At 46.8% G+C, this 23,580-nt stretch overlaps 1 protein-coding gene across 2 annotated transcripts in view; it reads right to left on the bottom strand.

Moving 5' to 3' along the window:
* RTL9 (retrotransposon Gag like 9) overlaps positions 1-23,580 on the bottom strand; it is a 129,456-nt gene that overhangs the window by 33,803 nt on the left and 72,073 nt on the right. Inside the window, exon 1 of one of the 2 annotated variants that reach the window (XM_081567288.1) lies at positions 16,417-16,486. The exons of the other annotated variant lie outside the window; for it this stretch is intronic. The gene's annotated coding sequence lies outside the window, so the exon portion shown is untranslated. Of the gene's footprint in view, positions 1-16,416; positions 16,487-23,580 lie in introns of those variants that run through there. 2 annotated transcript variants of the gene reach the window in all.

The raw sequence follows: 23,580 nt of genomic DNA on the forward strand, positions 1-23,580 counted from the left end.
ACCCAACCATGGCAGAGAACTCACTGGATAGACCTTTTACTCTTGGCCCTGAAGCGACCTGCCAGACTGGGAAACCTCTTGGGCTGAGTGGCTGACTCCTGCAGGGGAGTCTGCTGTCATGATGTCACCATCATGTCCTCTTTATGAGTCAAGGAGAGACCAGACATGATGCCGGGGGTGGGGGGGAGGCAGGCAGAGATCAGCTCCCAGCCTAGGATGCAAAAACTACCTATTCTCCACTTTCTGTGGTGCCCACACCCCCCGCCCTGCTCTTGTTTGGGCTTGCACCAAGAATGGCATTCAGGATTCCTGCATTCTCTGACTCTTTTTTTTTTTAGTGTTTGGATTGGCTGTTCGCCAAGACAACTGAAGAGCGTTTCCAAAAAGCAGGTGAGCTTGGGGAAGATCTCATTATCTTCTCCGATATTTTAACTCCCTGACAATGAAGGTAATCAGGGACCCCTTTGTAAAGAGCATAAGCACTCCCAGCGCTTCCAAATTAAAATTCCTACAAGATGCCCAGCAAGGTGATCATTTTCAAGGGAAAAGTACCCAGGTGTGGTAGCTGGTTTAAGAAATTTGAGAAGTGACACACAGGTTACGTTTCTGATGGTGAAAACCACTCTGTGTTAGCAACCATTTGGGTGGTATTACAGTCATGGGTGTGAAACATCTGGTTGTAACCAGAATGTGGGTGACTGGCTCACAACTGGGGGAGGCAAGTAAATATGACTTGGCCTCCTGGTCTTGTATTTGGCCCCAACATGCAAATTCCTGTCTGGAAACTGATTCTTCCCTGCCAGAATTGAACAGGTTAATGACAGCAGCTGGCAGAGGTCTGCCCGTGGTTACACTGAGTGCCACATGGCAACAGGTTAAGGACTACAGAAAGCCGCCAGAAAAGGGGGCATGGATTGTCTGAGGAGTGGGGGACCTGGCTTGCCAGTCAGGGGAGGGAACAGGCCGTGGTCCAGGGCCAATATCAGAGGTACAGCAAACAGAACCAGAAGAAGCCAGGACAGGGAAAAGGAGATGGCAAGGACTAGCACTTGAACACTTACTCTCTCCCCATCAGGCACTGTGCCAGCTCTGGATAACTTCTCTCATTTGATCGCAGCAAGAGCCCCATTTTACAGAAAGGGAAACTGCAGTATAAGATCAAAAGCAGGAACCAAGAACAGTACAAATAACCAAAGTGCCCAGAGGCACTTGGAATCAGCTGCCAAGAAAAATTTAGGAACCTGAGTTCTTTATAGTCATGGCAATGGGGATTAGGAGATTTGCATGTAAGCCACTATACCTCTTCAGCTGACTACCTTATTGGGCTGCCTGTACCTCTCACACCTCGAGGTGGCTGGGAAGGGCCAGCTTGGCAAGGACAGGGACCAGAAGAGGGATGGACAGGTGTCAATAACAGATTCCTTTCAAGAGTACGTTAATGGCCACACACCATAAAACTCCAGCTAGAACACTAGTGGGGAAAAAAGATCAATGAGTTGCAATAGTAGAATTGGCACATGAATTTGGGCTCTGCGTATACTTCTATAATCAGTGCTAGTCATTTCCTTGTTTGCAACTGAGATGTTCTGCCATCATTAATACCTGTTGATAAGTGCAAATAGGCTTGAATGACACTCACAGAGACCCGCGTTTAAGCACACTGACAACTGCAAGCAAAGCACGGGTCCTACTGAAAGGAACACACAATAGAAATCACCACAAAACTCTGATTCATAAATTGTGTAAATAGTCCTCCCCCACAGACAACGTTAGCCATCATTTGTTCTCCGGCCAAAACTGTCCTTGGCTCCAATCAGCAGTCAGTGAACAAATGACATTGTATTACAGCATCCCACCACTAGAGTGTACACCTCCACATGCAGGAAAAGCAGGCATCTCTCACCTTCAGCCCTCTGTGCCTACAAGCCAAAAAGCCCCAAGTGCCTGAAAAGAGTTAGATCCTGCTTAGTCTTTTGAAGGGCAAGAAAACCCCTGGAAAGTGACAGACATCAGGGCGATCCGTTGACACTTGTTGGGCTGTGACATGAAATCAGAGGGGTGGATGAGAACCTCTCACAATGACAACAGAGTTGCATTCCCAGCTGTGTGAAATGACCAGCATATCATGATTGCCTTTTCACGCAAATGTCAATGACATAATCCTAACAGACTCGCAGCTCTCTCACTGGTGTAATAAAACAATGACCCAATTATTTTGGAGGGCTGAAGCAGCAGATGTGATGACTAGGTAGCCTGTGAAGGGCACTGTGTGTGATGGACGGGGCACAGTAGGGCAGCAAACTGTGTGCCGAGGGTTTGAAAATTGCCTCCCAAGCTAAAACTTCTACCATTCATCTGGTCAGAAAAAAAAAAAAAAAATGAAGCCATTCAGTATGAAAGTTCCCACTTGTTCTCGTAACGGAGGCCAGTTGGGAAAATGTGGCGCAGCGCTGATTGAAGCAAATTCTGTTTAAAGAACCAGCCGGTTTGTGGGTATTTGTTTATTTATAACTCTCCTCTCCTCCTCCCCCTCACTCTGTCTCCTTCTGCAAAGGATTTGAGATTGGATTGGAACACTGAAAGTTTGTTTAAGTCCTAAACAGGTCCAGCTACTTTTTAGATGGACGACAAAATGAAACTCTTACAATCAAGCGCCTTGCTCTAGAAATGCTGCCGAGGTTGCTCAGTCAGCGCCAGGCCCCCCTGTATCCCACAGGGAGAGGGACCTCTCACATCAGAACACACCTTGTCGCCAGTGCTACATTTTAATGCAAGCCAGGGAAATAAACATGAGCCCATAAGCCTGCGCCTGAGAAAATAAAAGAACAGGGATTCACTGCCTCCCTTACTCATTCATTTACTCAACAAATATTGATTGGTACCTGTTTTGGAACAGGCTCTATTCTAGACACAGGGGAAGCAAAAATGAAGAAGACAGAGTCCTTGAACTTGAGAAGCTCCCAGTCTAGCGGGAATGATAGTTGATCAGAGCTGTGGCAGGGTAGCTTAGGGGCTGCACTGAGGCATGCATGATTCAGTTCCCAGCCTCAGATGGCCTTGGGTTCAACTTTTGGTTCTGTCTCTCACTAGATACATGACCTTGGGCACTTTGCTTAACATCTCAGGGCATCAGCTCCCTCATCTATAAAATGGGGCGGCTAATAATAGAATTGACATCATTGGGTTATTATGAGGATTAAATGAGATAATCTCTGTAGAACACTTAGAACAGCTCCTGGTGCACAGTAAGCCCCCGATAAAAAGTTAGCTTCCTATGCTTTCTGTTCCTTTTGTTTAACTTTTGTAAGACTGTGTCTGGTGATGAGACTCCAAGGACTGGTTTCTAAAACAAAACTGCTTTCAACAAACTCCTCCCTTTAGCTTGATTTTTTTTTTTTCATTTGGAATGACACAGTTCTGTCATGATTTTTTTTCCTCAGCAACCATATGTCTGGCAAAAACCTCAGGGAGAAAATATTTCCCAGATGGTTTTGTTTATGTCAGCCTACTATGTGCCAAGCACCCATCTAGATGACAAGAACACATTGCCAAGTGATAAAGACAAGGTCCCTGTCCTCCTGGAGTTTACATTCCAACAGGAAAGACAGATTCTAAATAGATACATAGAAACAGAATTACACAGAGAGGTAAGTGGGATTAAGGAGCTATAGTCAATAAGAGGAATATTAGGAGGGAATTAACTGGAGGTGGTTGGAGAAGGCATATCTCAGGAGGTGACACTTGAGCCGAGACCAAAAGGTTAAGAAGAAGCCTCCCATGTCAAAAGCAAGAGCAAGGCAGTCCAGGCAGAAGGAATAGCATGCACAAAGGCCCTGGGGCAGGAAAAGACCTTGGGAATGTTCCAGAAATCGAAAGAACAGCATGTCTGAGACATGCAGCCCCAGTAGGGAGGTAAAGCAGGAAGAATTGGTCAATGCATTCCGAATGAGGGCATGGAAAGCCCAGACAGATTAACAGACTTACCCACAATGCCTTGCACACAGTAGGCGCTCCATATGTTGTAGAATTGTCAGTCTGCAGGGCGGGGCTGAGGCCCACTGCCTTCCAAAATCGGACTGAGATTTCCCACCACAACTAGGAATCAGCTACCCAGCAAGACTGAAACATATAGTCTTTTTCGTTGGTGAGTCATAGGCAACACGCATTAGAGTGTAGGGTCGAGTGGCCCCAGCTGCCGCCTGAGTGTAAGGGGCGGGGGTGGGCTCAGGCCGTGGCTGAAGCTTTTTAGCATGTTTATGATGAGCTGAAAGCACTCACTGCTTAATTTAAAATACCACTCACACATACACACACAATTCAGCAGCTGGGGGAGCTGCCAGGAATTGAGGCTAAGTGTAGAAAATTGGAGGATCAGAAATATCGGGTACCCGGCCTTGTTTCCCAGCCCCCATGGGTTGTCTCTGACCCGGTACAGTCCCATCTTCCCTAATAAACTCCTGGAGGTCAAGACAGAGATGGGGGCAGCTGTGGTTTGAGGAAGGGAGGCCTACACAGAGCCCTCCACGCCAGTAACACTAGTAGCTCTACCTGGTCTTAAGCTTGCCAGCCTTCCTCTCCATCCAGCCTATTAAGATACCCCTCAAAGCCCAAACCCACTTTCCTCATGAAGCCTCCCATTGTGGCCACCCACCGCCCCTGCCCCATCCTCTACTCCCCCCAACCTTCATGTTCTTGGAAATTTGACAGTTGGGAAGACTCATTTGGCCCTGATCGCAAATTGCCTGAGCTGGCTGCTGCTTTTTCTGGTGTGCATATCTTGACTCTCCAACCACACGAGGTCCCTCGGCACATATTGGAGGAACCACGTTACCTCCTTCAGTCTTCTTCCCCGCTCTCAGCCCAGGAGTATATACACAGTGAGAGTCTCCTATGCCTTTGCTCATGGGTTACATGATAGTATCATTTGAAAAGCCTTTTGGGTGGAGGAGCTGCTCTTAATTGAAAAACAAGAACTTCAACTTGACAAGATTTTAACACCCTCAAGGGTATTCAGTCTCTTTCCCATTGCTCCCCTATACCCAGGGTATGCTGCCCACCAACTGGATGAACCTGCAGCCTTCATGATCAAACTGCCCCATAGTTCATCTCTTTGATCATAATATCCCTTCTGACCATGAGGCGCTCTCTCCCAACCCTACCTTTCAAAACCCCAACTCACCCTTCAAGGTCAAACCTAAATGCCATCTCTGCCTCGTCCCTGAACCCCCATGACAGCCCGTGTCTACCTCTTTCAGGCTATAGGTTGGCAGACTGGAATAACCTAGGTTCAAAGCCCAACTCCCTCACTTCCCTAAGAACCTGTTTTCTCTTATGGAAAAGGGGTTAACAACCTGCCTCAATGGGATATTGGAAGGTGCCAATAAAATAATAATATCTGCAGCCCAGTCAGTACAAGATTTGGTCAAGGGAGCTCAGTGAGAGCTACTAGTTATCATCTTCATCATCTCTGGGAAGCAGGGTGAAATCATGGTTAAGAGTGTATGAGCTTGGGAACCAGATTCATCTAAGTTCCAGGCCTGGTTCCACACTTTCTAACTGTGTGACCTTTGGCCAGTCACTTCCTTTCTGAGGCCCAGTTTCCTCATGTGTGCAACAAAGTAAGCACAGTTTCTCTGCCCATTACAGAACCTGTCGGGAAGGTTCAAAGATGTGCTGTATGCAGGTAAACCCCTCAGTACAGGACCCATCGCATAAACATGGCTCATTCAGGTGTATGCTCTGCTACAACCTAGAAAACTCTCCTTTAAGGGCACAGACAACATTTGACTTATCTTTGCATCTCTCCCTGCCTAGCCTAGCCCAGAACCTCTGCAGCTGGCAGGCCCACAATAAATCATTGTTGAATTGAATTGAAAACCCAAACCAGATGTGCCTCCTCCCCTGTCAAATGAAGCTTTCAAGCTGGTGGGTTGGGCCTGGCTGCCCCTTCAACTCCCCCTCCCTCCAAGCCAAGCTGCTGCCATTGTCTCACAGGGCTCTGGGGACTGAATCAAGGTGGCTGGGTGGGAAGTGAGACGAGCCCAGCAGAACAAGCCAGGTAGGGAAGAGCTCGCTGTCTGCTCTCTGAGCAAACTGCCTTGGAAAGATGCTCTCCTGAAGTCTCTGCTGAATGAGAAGAGATGGCTTGGACTCCTGAGGGGACACCTCAGAAGCCCCTCACCCATCCAGGGTCTAACGGTTGTGGAAACCCCCTTCTTCCTCCGAGACACTGAAAAATGCATGGAAGTGAAGGTGTCAGGAAAAAGTTCCCTTTCCCTTTATGGTGAAACTGAGGTTGAAAGAGGTTGGCTTCTGAAATCACAAGAGTGGGCTTCAAAGCAGAGTTTAACTGGTGTCACAGGAAAACTAACCATTTTGCTACCTTGCCGCTAGGTGAGTCTTGCTCCAAAAGGACAGAGGTATGTATTTATCCCTCCCATCTCCTCAAGATCCCTGGGAAGAAAACACAGCTTTACTGAGGAAAAATACTGCAAAAAAAAGAATAAATACAATTCTGTTTTCAAACTGCAAAAAGAAGCCCATGTCTTCAGTGTTTCTGAGCCAGAGGTTTGTAGACAGGGCGCAGGGAATAGCATGCTGCCCAGCACAGGGTCAAAGTGAAACCAGAACATGGCTGCCCACGCTGTATCTCTGACCCCAGGCAAGTGATTTAACCTCCCGGTGTTTCTGTTTTTTCATCTGTCTCAAGGTGCCAGTAATAGTACCTCCTCTCAGAGCTGTCAACAAAAATCAAACGAGCTAATCTTTGTAAGTTGTGTTAGTTGCTCAGTCATGTCCAATTCTTCGCGACCCTATGGACTGTGGCCCACCAGGGTCCTCTGTCCATGAGATTCTCCAGGCAGGAATACTGGAGTGGGTTGCCATTTCCTTCCCCAGGGGATCTTTCTGACCCAGGGGTCAAACCCTGCATTGCAGGCATTTCAGGCAGATTCTTTACCATCTGAGCCAACAGGGAAGCCCAGTCTTTGTAAAGCACTTGCCATGTGCCCTGTGTATGGAAACATCATACAACTATTTGTTAAATAAAAATGAATGGGTACCTCTGTCCCTCTGTAGCAAGATCAGCCCAGAGGCAGGGTGTTCAAGTGTTAGAGCCCTACCTGTGGAACTAGCTGAACCCAGCTTCCAAGTCCAGTCTCATGACTGACTCTTGTTGAACCTCAGTTTCACCACCTCTAACGTGGGAATACTAACAGTCCCCACCCCAAAGGCTGTTTTGACTTTTAAATGAAATAGCACCAAAGTCCTGAACACCTGGCATGACCCAGCAGAGTGAGTTAGCACCCAACAAAGGTAGAGTGCTCATCATCTGAATCTTGGAGAGTGCTACTTCCCAATTATTTTTTTTGCCGCTTCTGGGTTAACACACAATTTGTAGTTTTGGAAATCCTGCCGCAGTAAAGGAACAATTTCATCGTTTTGCCAATGAAACTCCTGAACATCTTCTTTCAAGAGCCAGAAAAGGGAAACCTTTTTGGTCATGTCCAAACCACGAACATGGGCAATTCGTTTCCCCACTCAGTAAACCTGACCCCCTCACCCAAAGTTGCAGAAGTCACCTTGCAGAACAAAAAAAATAATTGAAGGAATGAGTATTTTACTACAAACAAAAGCCATCTTTGTTTGCTGCCCAGCTTTGGGAGGAAAAATACCTTAACCCAGGAGCTTGGAAAATTCTTGAAAGTTCTCATTTTATTCCAACAAATCCAACCAATCTGGCAAGACTCCTGGCCGTGTGAACCAAAATTGGAATTAATCACCTCTATCCAGAGTCCTCCCCCACAGCATCCAGAACCCAACAGGGGACCCTGGGCATCAATACACATTGGCTGTCAACTGCTCCATGGGAGCCCCAGATTCCATTGCTAGTGTCTCCTACATTGCCAAAACTCACCGAAAGCAGCACTAAAGAACATTTTGAAAACAGGGGGGGAAAAAAAAGTATCCATCAACTCACCACTCTAACACAACTCTTAATTTTGGAAAGTTCTCTTCCAGTCTTTATCCACGTGCAGACATATTTTTACAGCACTGTAGTCATAGGGAAAAACTGCAGTAGCTTCAGCCAAGAACCAGATACCACACAGCTCATGTCACTAAACTTTCCAAGTGAGGGCTTTTGCCTCCGTCATGCACTCCATTCATTCTGTCAGTCAGCCATTTGACAACCCTGGATTGAACCAGGCTCTGGTGCTACGCCCTGGGGAGCACAGAGATGGAGATGACTAAACCACAACCCCCGCCCTCAAGCAGCTCCCAGTTTAGCGGGAGAAGCAGACCAGTCAGCAGGAAATTAGAGTGCACCGTGATCAATGCATAAATGCTGTGAACTGCACAGAAGAGAAGCATTAAAGGTGGGCAGGAAGGGGAGGGGAAGTGGGGGTGGGGGAGACCAGGCAGAACATATGCAAAGACATGAAGTTAGGAGAAAACAAAGTGTCATCAGGTAGCCAAAAATAGTGCAGAATGACTGGATCCTAGGCAGATGGCAGTGGCCGCGAGAAAGGAAAGGGGTGGGGGGAGGCAACTCAGTAAGAGTCAAGGTTTCGGTTTCATTGTGAAAACCAAGGGGAAAGCTTCGGAAAGATTGAATTTAAGCAGGGTGGTAGCACAGTCGGATACACATCTGAGGAAGATTGTCCCAGCAACAGAATGGAGGCTAGATGGAAGGATATGAGCTAAAGAAGAACAGGGGGACAGGATAGCAGGCTGTCACAATCATCGATCAAGATAAGAAGGGTCTAAATGAATGACTGAGATGGCTTCTCCTCTCACACTGTGTCACCTTAGTAGGTGACTTAACCTCTCTGTGCCTTAGGCTCTATTGTAAAGCAAGGATAAAAATAGTATCTCCCTTGTGGAGCTGCTGGGAGGACTAGATGAGATACTGCATGCAAAGTACCTGGCACAGTGCCTGGTACCCAGAAGACACTCAAGACATGTTACTTCCCCTTCCCCTCATTCCCTTGTCTTCCACCTCACCCTTCCTTAAAGGCTGGCATGGTATGGAGCATGAAAGTGGCCGAAACAGGATTCTAACCCAGATCAGTCTGACTCCAGAGGGCAGTGGAGAAAGTTTGAAAGTGCCGTGTCAGGACAGTTACTTAGAGGATTGTTTAGCCAAATCAAGGGCCCAGCTGAGGTTGGAAACTATGAGTTTTGAGTGGGACCAATCAACAAAGTGATGGGATTTTCTCCAGCAGTGTTCCTCCATCTGGGTGTAAGCACAGAGAAGGAGGCTGTCAGTTAAATTTATCCAGGCTTGGGTTTTTGCCTAGTGGATGTGTCAGAAAGACACAGGGCAAGGGAGTTCAGGATATAGGCAAGATCCTGAAGTCTACGTTCCAGTAGTTAGGCAAACAGAGCTGGCTTCAAATCTCATCTCTGTCTTGAACTAGCTGGGGGACTTTGGGAAAGTCACTCAACCTCTCTGAGCCCCAGTTACCTCATTAAAAAAAAAATAACAACAGTCCCTGTCTCATAAAGTTACTGTGAGAATTACATGAGGTTATTGAAATGATGTAAGATGCCTAATATGTGCCTGTCACATACATATTCAATTATTATTTTTAACATCATCATCATTTGCAAGGATGGAGAGGGGAGGAAGGAAAGCCAGAAGGGCTAATGGGGTGGGGGAGTGAAGTGACTCAAGAACCTGGTGATCCTCTTGAGGCAAAGGATGAGCTTTGAGGTCGGTGGGCAGGAGGTGGATGGTGGGGGCTCTGAGATGGAGCAATTCTGACGGATGATGAAGGATGAAGCATGGTATGGCTAGAATGGAGGTGTGTCCTGCACATGGATCATGGATGTCAACTCACCCAGGATGATGTCAGGACTTGGGGTGGAGAAGAAGACAGTGAGCCAGATGTCGAACTCTTCCTTGAATGGGTGAGGGGGATGGGTGGCTAAAAAGAAGAGTCGATGAGGAGAGGAGAAAAGAGAAGAGGGTGCTGTAGCCAGATGGCTTCAGAAGGAGGAGTTCTTGGCTGAAGCGGAGGAGTAACGATCTGGACGCAAACAGGGGAAGCCAGAGCACAGACCCCACCTCCCAGCCCTAGGGTGTCTGTGGTATAGGAGTGTGAGAAGTGTCCACCAGAGGGCGCTGCATGCAAAGCCGTGAGCTCCTCCGTGGAGACTCAGGTTTCAGCACTTGCAGGCGCAGAGGTAGAGAACAGTGTTCTGAGGAGCTTATTTAGAGTGAAGGGGGAATTGTTTCCCTTGGGGTGGGCTTTCCAGAGGGTACAGAGAAGAGTGGGAGAGGGCAGTGGGTGTGAGATGGAGGATTCAGGGGTGGCGGGGAACGGGAGCGCAGAGCGGAATGGGGACGGTCGGTGTGGGAGAGAAGAGATGATGGGCAGGGAGACTCACGTTTGGGCTGTAGCCAAGAAAGGGGGGATGTGAGGCTTGGTGGGATTAACTGTCCTCAGACTTCCAAATGAAGCTTTTTTCCCTTTACATCTTTTGTTTATTATAAAAGTAACACATGCTTGTTTCAGGCAATTCTAATCATTACTGAAGTGAAAATCCACCTCCCCCATTCCTTTCCCCAGAGGTAACCACTGTTAACAATCTGCCTATCCTTCCAGATTTTTTCCTATGAATAACAAATAATATCCTTAACGAAAATCAGATCCTGTTATGCTGATTTTCCTGCAACTTGCTTTTATCACAATATTATACTGGAGACATCAATCATATATAAATTATATCTGTATATAAAGATCTAGCTATGGATATCAGTATATAAAGATCTCACTTGTCCTTATTTATGGCTACATTGTCACTGTCATCATTACAGTAGTAGTAGGGATAATAATAGGTAGTAATTATTGAATGCTCTGTGCCAGGTACTAAATATTTCATAAGCCATAGGGATTATCTCATTTACTCTTCACAACTTTATGAAGGAGGTAATGTTTTTATTATTATCATTCCCATGCTATAGATGAGACCATTGAGGCACAGAGAAGTTTAGGAACTTGGGCAAGGTCACAGAGTTCACCAGGGCTAGAGGAGGAAGTCAGACCCAGGTGATCTGACCACAGAGCCCAAATTCTTAATCATTAGCATAATGAAGCTTAGTCTGCCACTATTTGGACATGCTATAAATTATTTATAAATTATAAATTATGATGCCAGCCCTCCACTGACATCATTTAGGTTATTTCCAAATTTTCACTATTTACAAATAATGTTTAAACGAAGATCCTTATTCATGGAGTATTTCAAACAGCTAAACTCCTAAAAGAACCCTTGCTGGGTCAAATAATATTTCAAGCTGCTCCCCAGGAATTGTGCTAATTTAGATGCACACCAAGAATGAATACATGTGCCCATTTCACCATAGCCCCACAAATGCTGGATTTTAGCAACCTTTTAAATTTCTGCCAGTCTGAAAGGTGAGAAACATTTCAGCTCTCTCAACACTGTTGTAATTTGCATTATTATTACTTAATTATTACTGAGGTTGTGAACCTTTTTGTATGGCATAAACCATTTGTATTTCCTCTGTGGATTGCCTGTTCATTATTCCTTGACTATTTTTTTAGTGAACTGTTCATCATGTTCTCATTGATCTATAGAAGCTCCCTCCTTCAATCTTTCAATGAGTATTTATTGAGCACCTTCTGTGTGCCAGATACTAGGACTAGGAATATAGCAGTGAATAAGCAAAGCTTCCAGCTTTCATGAAGCAAACACATAGGTAGAGGAAACAGATAACAAGCAAATCATGAAATAATGTAATTGCAGGTCATGGTGAGTGATGTAAAGAAGAGCACACAGCCTATAATGGAGCTCTTGAAACATTATGAATAATAAACCTCTGTCTGCCTTTGACTTTATCCTGGTTTGTCCTTTGTCTTTCAACTTTGCATGAGATATCTTTTGCCATAGAAAAGGTGTTCAATTTTTTTTTCCAGGCAAATCTGTCGTTCTTTTTCTTTATAGCTCCTAGGGATTTTTTGTTACTTTGCAAAGACTTCCCACCTCCATATTTTTTTTTAATTTTCCTATGCTTTCTTCCAATGTTTCAATGGTTTCTCTTTTGAAAATCGACATCTTTGACTAAGCTGCAATCTATTTAGAAATAAAGAGGGAGGCAGAAATTCAGCTTGATTTTTTTTCCAGTGGCAGGCCACTTGTCATAGTAAATGTCACCATGGATTAAACGGTGTGTCCTCTTCCCCAGGAGGGTCCAGCGAGGTCCACAGAAAGGAATAGCCTTGCTCAGGGTCACATAGCAAATTAGCAGCGCCAGAATCGAGCAGGACTGTGAGGTCTCAAGGGTGGCTGACTCCCATGGCAGCAATGTGGGATGGAGCTTGCCACAGCTCCATTGATCACTGCACTGGATCCGCCCTCCCTGACCGGGACCAGGATTCACTGTCTGCTTCCATGGGCGCTTTCCCTTTCTAGTAAGCCCCCTGCCCCCTGGTTCAGAGATAGGCATGCAGCAGCGGTCCGAAGTGGCTCTGCAACTTATCAACAGGCAAACACCTGCTGATCTGTGCTAGCTACCTGACATGAGGCAGTTTGGGCTGCAGAGGACTGGGGGCAGAGAATAGATTTGCCACTTTAAGAATCAAAATAGGAAGTGTCTATTCTAAATAAAGAAATCTGGCTTTGTTTCCATGCGGCGGCTGACAGAGCAGCTGCTGTCCTGGGAGCCTTCTGAGGGGGCTGCCTCAAATTGGGCCAAAGCTGGTGGTTTGGAGACTTCCGGGGTTTGTTCTGAGGCCCTGGCTAGAACAGCCCTAGAGTCTAAAAGGTCATCTTCAAAGGACAAGGAGCACACCTCCACGGCACGTGGCCTAATATTCCATTTCACAGGGTGTCTCTTATACAGGGTTTTCCTTCACCATCCACATTTCCCCGGGCTGTGTACATGGTCTCACCCCGAGGAGACAGGCATGCAGGAAGGGGTCTCCAGGGAAACAGACATGTGAAGTGGGAGTTATGTCATTCTGGCTACATGAGACAATATTTTTTGTTTAAATCATATTTTCCCTCAGTTCCCAGGAGATTTTCGGTCAAAGTGTTCGAACAAAATAGGTGGATAATTGTCACCATTATTTCGCTCGGCTTTCCGTGGATAGACACAGCCAAACACATTAGCACATTCTTATCATCCTACTAACCTTGATGGTTATTTCGTTGCTTCTCTCCAAAACTCAGCAGTTAATTTACTGCTTGCAATAATGCAAAACAACCTGATGGCCTCGGGTCTGTCCCCCACCTACAGGCAGGGTGGGCAGCCGGCCTCTGCAGTGAGATTTAAAGTGGTTCTTCCCATGCCAAGGACCACTCCAACCCGTCACACTGACTCCAGATATTCCCACCACCAACACAGTGGGAGGAAACCTGAGTTTTAGCTCCAACTCTGCCATGACTTGCTGTGTGACCTGGGGTAAGTCACTGCCCCTCTCTGGGACTCGGGTACTTTCCAGCAAAATGAGATCAGTCTGAGTGGACTCCCTCACCAAGCTCCTCAGCAGAATCACCAGTGATACTTACTGATGTGCAGATTTCAAGCCCTAATTCAGACATTCTGAATCAGATTATCTCAGTGTTAGGGGTCACTCTATCTGTATGTCAACAGAACTCCCAGTGATGCTGCTGTACAGGCAGGTTTCTGATCCAGTGAATCAGATAACCTCAAGGCCACTTCCACCTCCGACATTAGCTGGTTTGATACCTCCCTCAGCATTTCTGTATTTATTTTATCTCTAAAAGGGATGCTCCCCTTCGCCTCCCATGCAGAGTCAGGGACACCTGCTCATCGGGAGCCCACACCTGCTCATCGGGAGCCCTGAAGCATTCCACTCCCCACTGGCCAGACTTTGGGCACAGAACCCAGGAGGAAAAAGGTACACGCCTTATTGCTGGGGAAGGGGGCTAGGAGAGAGAAAAGCGACAGTAGCAAAAACAGGAAAATGGGGAACTAGACCTGCCTGAAGTTCAAGGCAGCCTGAGACCCCCACCGAGGACATAGATGTATTTTAGGGACCGCACTTGAGGCTCACATTCCCTGGAGTCCTCTCCACCTCAGCCCAGGCCACACAGTGCAGAGAGGTACAGCCATGCTAGGGAATAGCCTTCTTTTAGCTGGTGAGGTCTTATGGCTTTTGAGGTTGGTACCGAAAGTAAGGGCATAAACACTTCTCTTTCCACCGCTGGGACCATCTGAGCCCAGTCCCTGGACCCAAGCATGATTCCAGCCCAGAGACCTGTAAGAAGCACTGGGCCTTGCCTGCACCACAACTGCTGAGCCTGTGCTCTCGAGCCCAGGAGCCAAAACTACTGAAGCCCATGCGCCTAGAGCCGGTGTTCAGCAGCAAGAAAAGCCACCGCAGTGAGAAGCCAGTGCACTGCAACTAGAGAGTAGCCCCCAGTCTCCACAACTAGAGAAAAGCTCATATAGCAATGAAGACCCAGCACAGCCAAAAATAAATAAATAAATAAAATGAAAAGAAGCACTGCTCCTTGACATCAGGACACTCTAGCTTTGGGGAAAGCTCTGAATTAGGGTCCTCCTTTCATAGTGGACACCCTGCCCTCTTTCGGTGATCAAGAGTCCCCATCTACTGCCACTATTATCCCCCAACTCTGTTGCCCTAGATCCCTGACTCTCTGGCTCTAGGCTTGAGTCCACATTTATTATTCCTTCTTCACTTGCCCATTATTTACTAAGCACCTACTCTGACCTAGCACTGGGTTAATTAGGCCAAATCGAAGCAAAACAGACATGGTCTTGGCCCCCGGGAAGCCAAGAGGCTAGCACGGTAAATATCAATCTTATCAGAATCGAAACTTCTCTTTTTATCATAAATGTCTCTTGTTGTACCCCTTTGTGGTGTGCTCACTTGTTTCAGTTGTGTCGACTCTTTGCGACCCCATGGACCGTAGTCCGTGAGGCTCCTCTGTCCATGGGATTTTCCCGGCAAGAATACTGGAGTGGGTTGCCATGCCCTTCTCCAGGGGATCTTCTCAACCCAGGGATCGAACCCGTGTCTCCTGTGTTGCAGGCAGGAACCTGCTGAGCCACTGGGGAAGCCCATCATTCCCTTTTATTATCCTGAAACTAAAATCATAGCTATAATAACCTGAATACACACATAAGTTCCAAAAGATCAAGAAGTGTCCTGCCACACAAAGAGGAAATGAAAGTAATCCATAATCAACTACAATGTATTTAAATAAATATGTAAATACTTACATAGGATGACACTGAAAGACTAAATGAAGTAGGCAGAGACTTGCGCCTTCATCAAGAAGCCCCACGAAATGCAACAGCTACAGGCACAAACTGATAAGGGATGTTGCACAGACGACTCTAATTCCAAACTCTGATTCCAAAAGTAACATCACTACTGTTACCACGTGATTTTTGAAATGGTGAACGACTGTGGATAAACCTCTGGGAGAAGAAAACAAAGTTCCATCTTCCCTCTCGTTACACAAGATTCATTAAAACTGTGGGTGGAGGTGGGAAAGCCAAACTTTTTGTGCATATATGTAAAATATTTACAGTACACGTTCTGATCATTATAAGGAGAGTTTCCACCTCCACGGAAGTCCAACAGAACATTTGAAAATCATATAGGATGTTGGACTAGTCTTAATTTTGCAAGACTGTCCTGGGTAAAGAATCCGTCTGTCCAGACAGGAGATGCAAGAGACGCGGGTTCAATCCCTGGGTTGGGAAGATCCCCTGGAGAAGGGCATGGCAACCCACTCCAGTATTCTTGCCTGGAGAATCCCATGGACAGAGGAGCCTGGCGGGCCACAGTCCATGGGGTGGCAAAGAGTCAGACACGACTGAGCACACACAGCTCGGCACCTGGGCAGTGCCAGACGTGAAGCATCTCCATTTCTTGTCCACTAAATGACCTCACACATTTCCCCCAAAGTCCCCTAGGGGGCAGTATTGGCTCAGTTTCGAGTCATCGGGCTAAGTGTCTCAGTTTCCATAGAACTAAAGCTTTGTCTGATTCTCCCCAAATCCTCATCCCCTTCACCCTTGCCCCCAAGGAATGGAGTCCAGTCCTTGCTACCACTGTCTGACGGGACTCATAAGCCTCACGCCCTCTTGATTAGTTCAGCTAGTTTGCTTCCACCGAAGGCAACTGCTTGTCTGGATTACAACCTGTTGCTCCCGCTCCTTTCAGGTGCCCCTGCTGAACTCAGCACCCGCAGCAGGGTCTCCTATGCCATGCCAAGGGTGCCACTACTTGCAGATGGCCGCCCTTCAGCTCTGCAGATCAGCCTCGCCCCCTCCCTCAGCTCCCAGTTTCCCCCCATCCCCACTCTGGGCGACTTGAGGAGCTTCACTTAGACTCTCTGAGCGGCAGTTTGTTCATTTGGAAAAACGGCGATAATAATAGTACCTACCTCCACAGTGTCCTTGAGAGATGAAATGAAATGAATGCTTATAAGATGTTTAGTAGCCTGCAATCCACCCGAAAATGATAGTTATTGTTCCTATTCTGGGAATCACATGGAGGGCACTGCACACTGGCTTCTGCTGACTCTACTTCTCCCATTCGGCATGTTTCCACTTTATCTTCCAGACCAAGTTGAAAGTTTATATGAGGCTGAGCAGGATGGGTCTGCATCTGGCTTGAAGTTCCATTTGCTGAGAAGTAGTAAGCTGGGAAAATCTTCAGCGCTCTCTTCACCCAGGCCAAAAGAATGCTTTTTAAGTATTTTTTTTTTCTATCCTGTTTCATCTCACAAACACTATCTGAGAAGGAGTCATTGAGCAGACCAGAACTAGGGAGCGGGATTAATTAGGAACTATCGTTAAAATACGGCACCCACTTTCTTGTCTGAATCAGTGTCTGGCGAAGTTGGCTGCATGGTTAATCACCTAAGCCGTGTCTGCACGGTGCCAGAGGTTTTGGAGGAAAAGAGAAAAACACAATCAATCATCCATGTGTCAAATAGAACGTTCAGCTCCTGTACAGAGATGATACTAAAAAGTCATCTCAATACAAGCAGTTAGATCAGGACAACAGACATCTTAAAGGTTCTAACTGTTTGCTTAGCATTAACAAAGGATCTTGAAGAATCCAGAAACCACTGAAGGGCATGTCCAGACATTCGTTGATTAATCAATATTTATTGAGCACGTACTATGTGTGTGGCACTGTGCAGGCTATAGAAAGCAGAGGAATCAGTCTAGAACCTTCCCTTGATGGTTGCTATCCAATTGGAGAGTGGTGGTGGGATGGGGAGAACCAGTCCCTGACAAAGCGATAGAAAGCCCATCAGCTAGGTCTTTCAGAGTAGGTGAACATCCTTCAGTTGCTATAATCATTGTTGTTTAGTTGCTAAGTTGTGTCTGACTCTTTTCTGACTCCATAGACTGTAGCCCACCAGTCCATGGGACTTCCCAAACAAGAACAGTGGAATGGATTGCCATTTCCTTCTCCAGGGGAATCTTCCTGACCCAGGGATTGAACCCATGTCTCCTGTTTGGCAGGCAGATTCTTTACCACTGAGCCATCAGGGAAGCCATTTGCTGTAAATTACATTCTCACAAAATCAAGCAACCCAAATATTCTGCTATTTGGTGGGGGGAAAAAAGACAGTTGAGCTTATTGAGGTGGCTATTTGGTTTTACAAGGACTTAGACTGCATGCTTCAGGACTAGAGCTGGTATCCAGCAGATCTGGGTTTAACTTCTGGCTGTGCCGCTTTACAAGCTGTGTGACCTCGACCAAGTTGCCTAACCTCTCTGAGCCAGTTTTCCCCTGTGGAAATTGCAGGTAATGACAGTATCGTCTTTGAAGGATTATTGTGAGGATTAAAAGAGATATCTTACGTAAAGCAGTCAGCATCAAGCCTCCATCATAGTTAATGTTCCTGAAAGAGGCAGCTTACTATAATCATTAAAAGAGAGAAAATGGCTATCACGTGCATTGGCCCAAGACATCTTGAAACCCTGAAGAAAAATTCTAGCCACTTGTATTAACAGTGAAGGCAGGTTCTCCTCTCCTCCCTGGAGCTCTAGTATTCTCAGGGATGAGCCAGCCAGGTCTGGTAAGATCGTGAGGAGGTAGAAAAAGCATTCCCATGATAGCTCCTCCCCCCCACCGCCCTCCCACCTCTCCCCGCACCCCAGGCTAATCTGGCTTTTAAGGTGCCACCTACTGGCCCAGAAGGAGCTCCCTTCCCCCAGTGAGGCCCCTGTCGGAGAGCCCTCGGTCATCCAATTTCAATATTCCTCTCTACAATCTCCCTTTGCAACTTGGCATCCTACATCTCCTTCCCTGAGGTATAACAACATGAGAAAGGATAGACACATTGTAATGTGACCTTTTAAAAAAGAGTGACCTGTATGTAAAATCCATCAGCGCCTCCTAAAAAATGCAAAACCCCACAAAAGGCTCTGACTCATAGTTGGGAGCAGCAACGGGCACACCTGAATAGATTTTTCTAATTTGACTGGCAAAAATTTTCTCTCTGAATCTCCCCTCATAGTATGTAGTTTCCACCACTACCCCCCAAAAAAAACCCACTTTGCATTATTAGGAGAGATCATAATGGCTGTTCCAACAGAGTGCAGATGACAGAATCTGCTTCTGAAAATGCTACCATGTGTAGTATTTTGTTGTTTCCTGCTTATTAATACAATACATTTTGCCTCTGAGTCAAATGTTTTTCCTTCTGCCAAGAAAAATCGTGAGTTACAGGAAATCTAACAGGCTTAATTAGTGAGGAGTTTAACTTAAGCCAGTGGTTTTGCAATCACCCCAGCCCAAGTCAGGCTCACTCCCTGCATTTAGTGGGAAATAAGTGGTAGGAAATGGCCTTCAGCAACCTTGTTAGAGAAAAGGCACTCGTACCAGCAAGGCTGGTTCTCCCAAGGTAAAAAATGGCAGGTTGAGGTCACTGTAATTATCAACAGTGCTTTTTGCATGCAGGTTCCTATTACATATGTCACCTGTTACTTTCAACTTTCTGTAATTACAATTTCTTCTGGTGAGATTGTGCTGCTTTCCCTGCCTTTTACCAACCAGCCCACTTGGGAGAAAATCATTCATGGCCCCTTGAGTTTGCCCTGTAAGTGTATTTTAAAAGGCAAAGCTTCTTAGACCAGCCAAATGAAACTGATTGGAAATGTTCACCATAGAAACGGGAGACCTATTACGTATAATGGCCGAGCTCTTTGCAGCCAGGTCCTAAGCGCTAGGCCACAATTTCAGAATGAAAAAACCTGTAAAGGCTTTGGAAGATAGCTGTGAAGATGATTAAGGGATTGGAAAAGAGGATCTAGGGGAAAAGGTGAAAGGTATTAGGATTAGAAGGACGATTTAGTCCCAAGAGGAAAAAAAAAAAAATGAAGGCGTTGACCAGCTGTTTCTTCCTTGCTATCAATGGCGTGCAGTACATGAATGGCAGCATGAGATACTTAGGTTAGATGTAAGAAAGAACTTCCCAACGATGCATCTCCTTCAACACTAAAGGCCATTTATTCTTCAGTCCTAAAACACTAGTAGAGCCCCAAGCACATGTTGGACCAGGTGCTGGGTCCTGGAGAAGTTCACAGGCCAATGTTGTTGTTGTTGTTGTTGTTCAGGGACATTAAATAGATCATTACAAGACAGTGGGATGCGTTCTATAATAGAAGGAATTTGGAATGCTTTGAATTTTAAGAAAGCCAGAGGGGGCCTATAGCAGAATATTATATATCACTTCCAGTGGGGTCTGAGACAGCATTCAGCAATCAAGTACATTGATATTTCAGGAGCAAAAACATGAATATTCACACAGGGTGTGATACAAAAAGACTATAAATAGCCTCATGCCAGTGCAGTTTGGCTGCCAAATGAATTTACCTTAAACTTACAAAAGGCCCTCAGTTTTCAGAGCTTTGGGGCTTGGGAAGGATGGATATGGGAATGCATATCTGTGTGCACCGAGTCGGGTCTAGCAGCAGGACTTGGGAAAGACAGGGGACTTTTGACTGCAGGCAGAGCATGCGTCTCTAATGTGCTCTGTGGCCTCAGGACTGTGGACGTTTTCGAGGAACTTGACTCTGTGTGTGTGTGTGTGTGTGTGTGTGTGTGTGTGTGTGTGTGTGTGAAGCAGTGGGAAAACCTCATTATCCCTCAGGCCAAGCCCACATTCAGGGCCTATATATAAAGCAGCCCCTGGTAAGGAATCCCAAATGGTCAGCCAATGGTATTTGTTATGGTTATGATGAAATCAAATACTTGGCCCCTTGGTCCCTATGGGCAAGGCCACAAAATTTCAGAATCAGCATCCTCCAGTGGGGTCCACAGGGTGTGGTAGAACCACTGAAGGGAGTTGAGGGGACATCTCTGACCTTCCTTTTTAAGCTGTGTTCATACCTGCTGTGGTAGATGGCAGTGCATGTCAAGAGACAAAGTGAAAAGCCTACAGGGAGGGGCACTGGAGCGCCTGCTTCTGTGGGCTAAGGAACACCCAGTTACCCTCTACCAGCCAAGCACCTTCACTTAGGCGGTAACCTCCCTTGAGGGGGACCACCCAGTGAACCCTGCTACACCTTCAGAAGTTGTTTCCTTTCCAAAGGAAAGGGGGAAGTCCTTCAGCTCAGTCTCCTGTTAGCAGTCAGAAAAAGGAGACCCCCAACCTTCAGGGGGCATTTTCTACTACGACCCACCTATCCACAGGTGTCACCTACATGTAGAGCTGAAAGACATCAAGATTCTCTTTCTGTCTTTAGATACCCCCCAAAGTATGACCTCCTCCCTGGTCCTCCTGTCTGCCCTCTGGAAATCCAGGCCCACATCATTTCAGGATGAGCTCAGCCTCCAACCACTCCCTCTGAGGCCTGGCTTCCCAACCTTGGTGATTCCAAAGTTCACATCTGTTGCAACACACAGGGCCCACCCTAGGCAAAACTGTGCTGGAGACACAGCCTTCCACCAGCTGATTTCCCACACCCCCACATCCCACCCCTGCCTGCCTGGCTTTCCTCTTCCCTGGGGAGTCAGCTCCCTCTAACCTTTTCCTCCCCTACCCCTGACAGGAAAGTCTCTGATCAAGGAATCTGCACTCAGATACATGAAACAACCCTGCCTGGCCCAGCCATCCCTGCCAGACCACCCAGGGCAGCTGGACTCAAAGGGATCATCCACTGATGGTAGAGATAGTGGCATTACTCACAGGCCAGAGGGAGGTCTCTGGGGTCGGAGGGGGGAGGACTTCTCAACATCCATCAGATAGCGATGTGGGGCCATCAAGTCAGCCTTCACCATTTGAATGTAAGATAGACTGTGGTGACACTCCTCGCAGGAGTGGACTCTGCTTTCTGAATTCAAATCAGCTCGTGCACTCAGACAGCAGGAGAGAATATCCAGAAACAGGATCAGCCCCAGGAACTCTGAGGGCTAGTCGTTCCAAAGGTTGAGGGTGCCAGAGGGAGGCACCAGGAAAGGCAGGGAAGAGTTTCCAAAAGGATACCTGTTGGTGAGGCAAGGAAAGAAGCAACGGGGGAAGGGAAACCTGGATGGCAGGGGTGGGGGTGGGGGAGCCAGTAGAAACAGATTTCAGGAAAGAGTTCACATTTTTCAAGTGCTTATTTGGTACTACAGGCTTCCCTGGTGGCTCAGTGGTAAAGAACTGCCTACAGTGCAGTAGATGCGGGTTCAATCCCTGGGTCAGGAAGATCCCCTGGAGAAGGAAATGGCAACCCACTCCAGTATTCTTGCCTGGAGAAGTCCATGGACAGAGGAGCCTAGCGGGCTACAGTCCATAGTGTCGCCCATAGGGTCACAAAGAGTCAGACACAACTGAGCGACTAAACAACAACAACATTTTGTACTACACACAAGTGTTGTCTCATGTCATCCTCACAACCTCCCCAGGAGATGAGTATTATGAGATCCATGTGACAAAAGAGGAATGGGAGGCTCAATGAGGTTAAGTAATTTGTGACAAATGACACAAATCATCCTGCAACGATGGAACCGGATTTAAACACTTGTTGGTCTGACTCCAGAGCTCTCAGCCCTCCGAAGGAGGCACCAAGCACCTTGGGAATGTGGGAGGGGCCCCCACGTGTCTGTTGAAAGACATGCCTAGAACAACCTGTACCCCCCCTCCCCATAACCAGAGGCCCCCCACAGCTTACACAGGGGCCGCTTGCTCCTGGGTTAAAGATTGCATTCAGGGAGCGCACCATTAACATGTGAACATGTGCTCTGGAAAAGTTTAGCACAGCCCAGAAGTCAAAGTCTCAGAGGAGTTGGAAAGGACAAAGCTCCTAATGGGATGGGCTACCTGGTAGGCCCCATAGTAGCAGCTACAGGGGTGGGTGACACTGTGGCACAGAGTCCCTGAGACACCCTACAAGCCTGAAGACATCAAAGACAAGCTTGACTTATGTCACCATCACCATATTACCTAGAAGTGGCCCCACCCTCCATACACTGGAGACCAACAGTTAAGTTCAGTCACTCAGCCATGTCCGACTCTCTGCGACCCCACGAACCACAGCACGCCAGGCCTCCCTGTCCATCACCAACTGCCGGAGTCCACCCAAACCCATGCCCATTGAGTCGGTGATGCCATCCAACCATCTCATCCTCTGTCGTCCCTTTCTCCTCCTGCCCTCAATCTTTCCCAGCATCAGGGTCTTTTCCAATGAGTCAGCTCTTCGCATCAGGTGGCCAAAGTATTGGAGTTTCAGCTTCAACATCAGTCCTTCCAATGAACACCCAGGACTGATCTCCTTTTCAAATCATGGCTTTGCAACTTCCCAGCAACATGACACTGGGCAAGTCACTACTCTGAATTTACATTTCCTCATAGTGAAGGACAGGGAAGCATGGCATGCTGCAGTCCATGGGGTTGCAAAGAGTGGGACATGACTTAGCGACTGAACAACAACAACAACATTTGTAAAATACAGATGGACATTAAAAACATCTCTTTCAGACATGAGATCGTGCATGTAAAATGTTCAGCACAATGCCTGGTACTTAGAAATTCATTAAGTATCAAATCCATCTGGCCAGTTCTCACCACCTCTTGGCAGAAAAGGGAGACCCAATTTGAAAGCCCTGGAAATAGCTTCTGAAGATAATTGGGACATTCATTAATTCATTCAACATGCAAGCCCTGAACCTCTCCTTCTATCCTGGAGAGTCAGACATGAAAACAAAAATAACAGTCCTTGTTCTCAAGGGACTCACATTCTAGTGGGCAAAGAGGCAACATACTCCAGCCACTTGATGGAACACATTATAAAAGTGATAGATCCAGGAGGGCAGGGGAGACTCCTGAGGGTACTGAGAAACCTTCCCAAAGAAGAAAGCTGAGCTAGAACTTGAAGGACAAGTAGCAGTTGTTAGGTAGACAGGAAAAGAAAGTATATTTCAAGGGAAGAGAACAGCATATGTTGAGTAACAGAACAGGGCAGGTTTAGATGGAGCTGGAACAGTGAGGATTAGTGAGAAATTACCCTGGAGGAGGAGTTAGATGGGGTAGAGGACTCTTGAGTGACACCTCTGAGCCAAGAGAGATGATATTCAAGATTTATAACAACCAGTGTGGCATGGG

Source organism: Giraffa tippelskirchi, chromosome X (genome assembly GCF_054371585.1).
Source record: "Giraffa tippelskirchi isolate mGirTip1 chromosome X, T2T-mGirTip1v1.2.pri, whole genome shotgun sequence".
Lineage (NCBI taxonomy): Eukaryota > Metazoa > Chordata > Mammalia > Artiodactyla > Giraffidae > Giraffa > Giraffa tippelskirchi.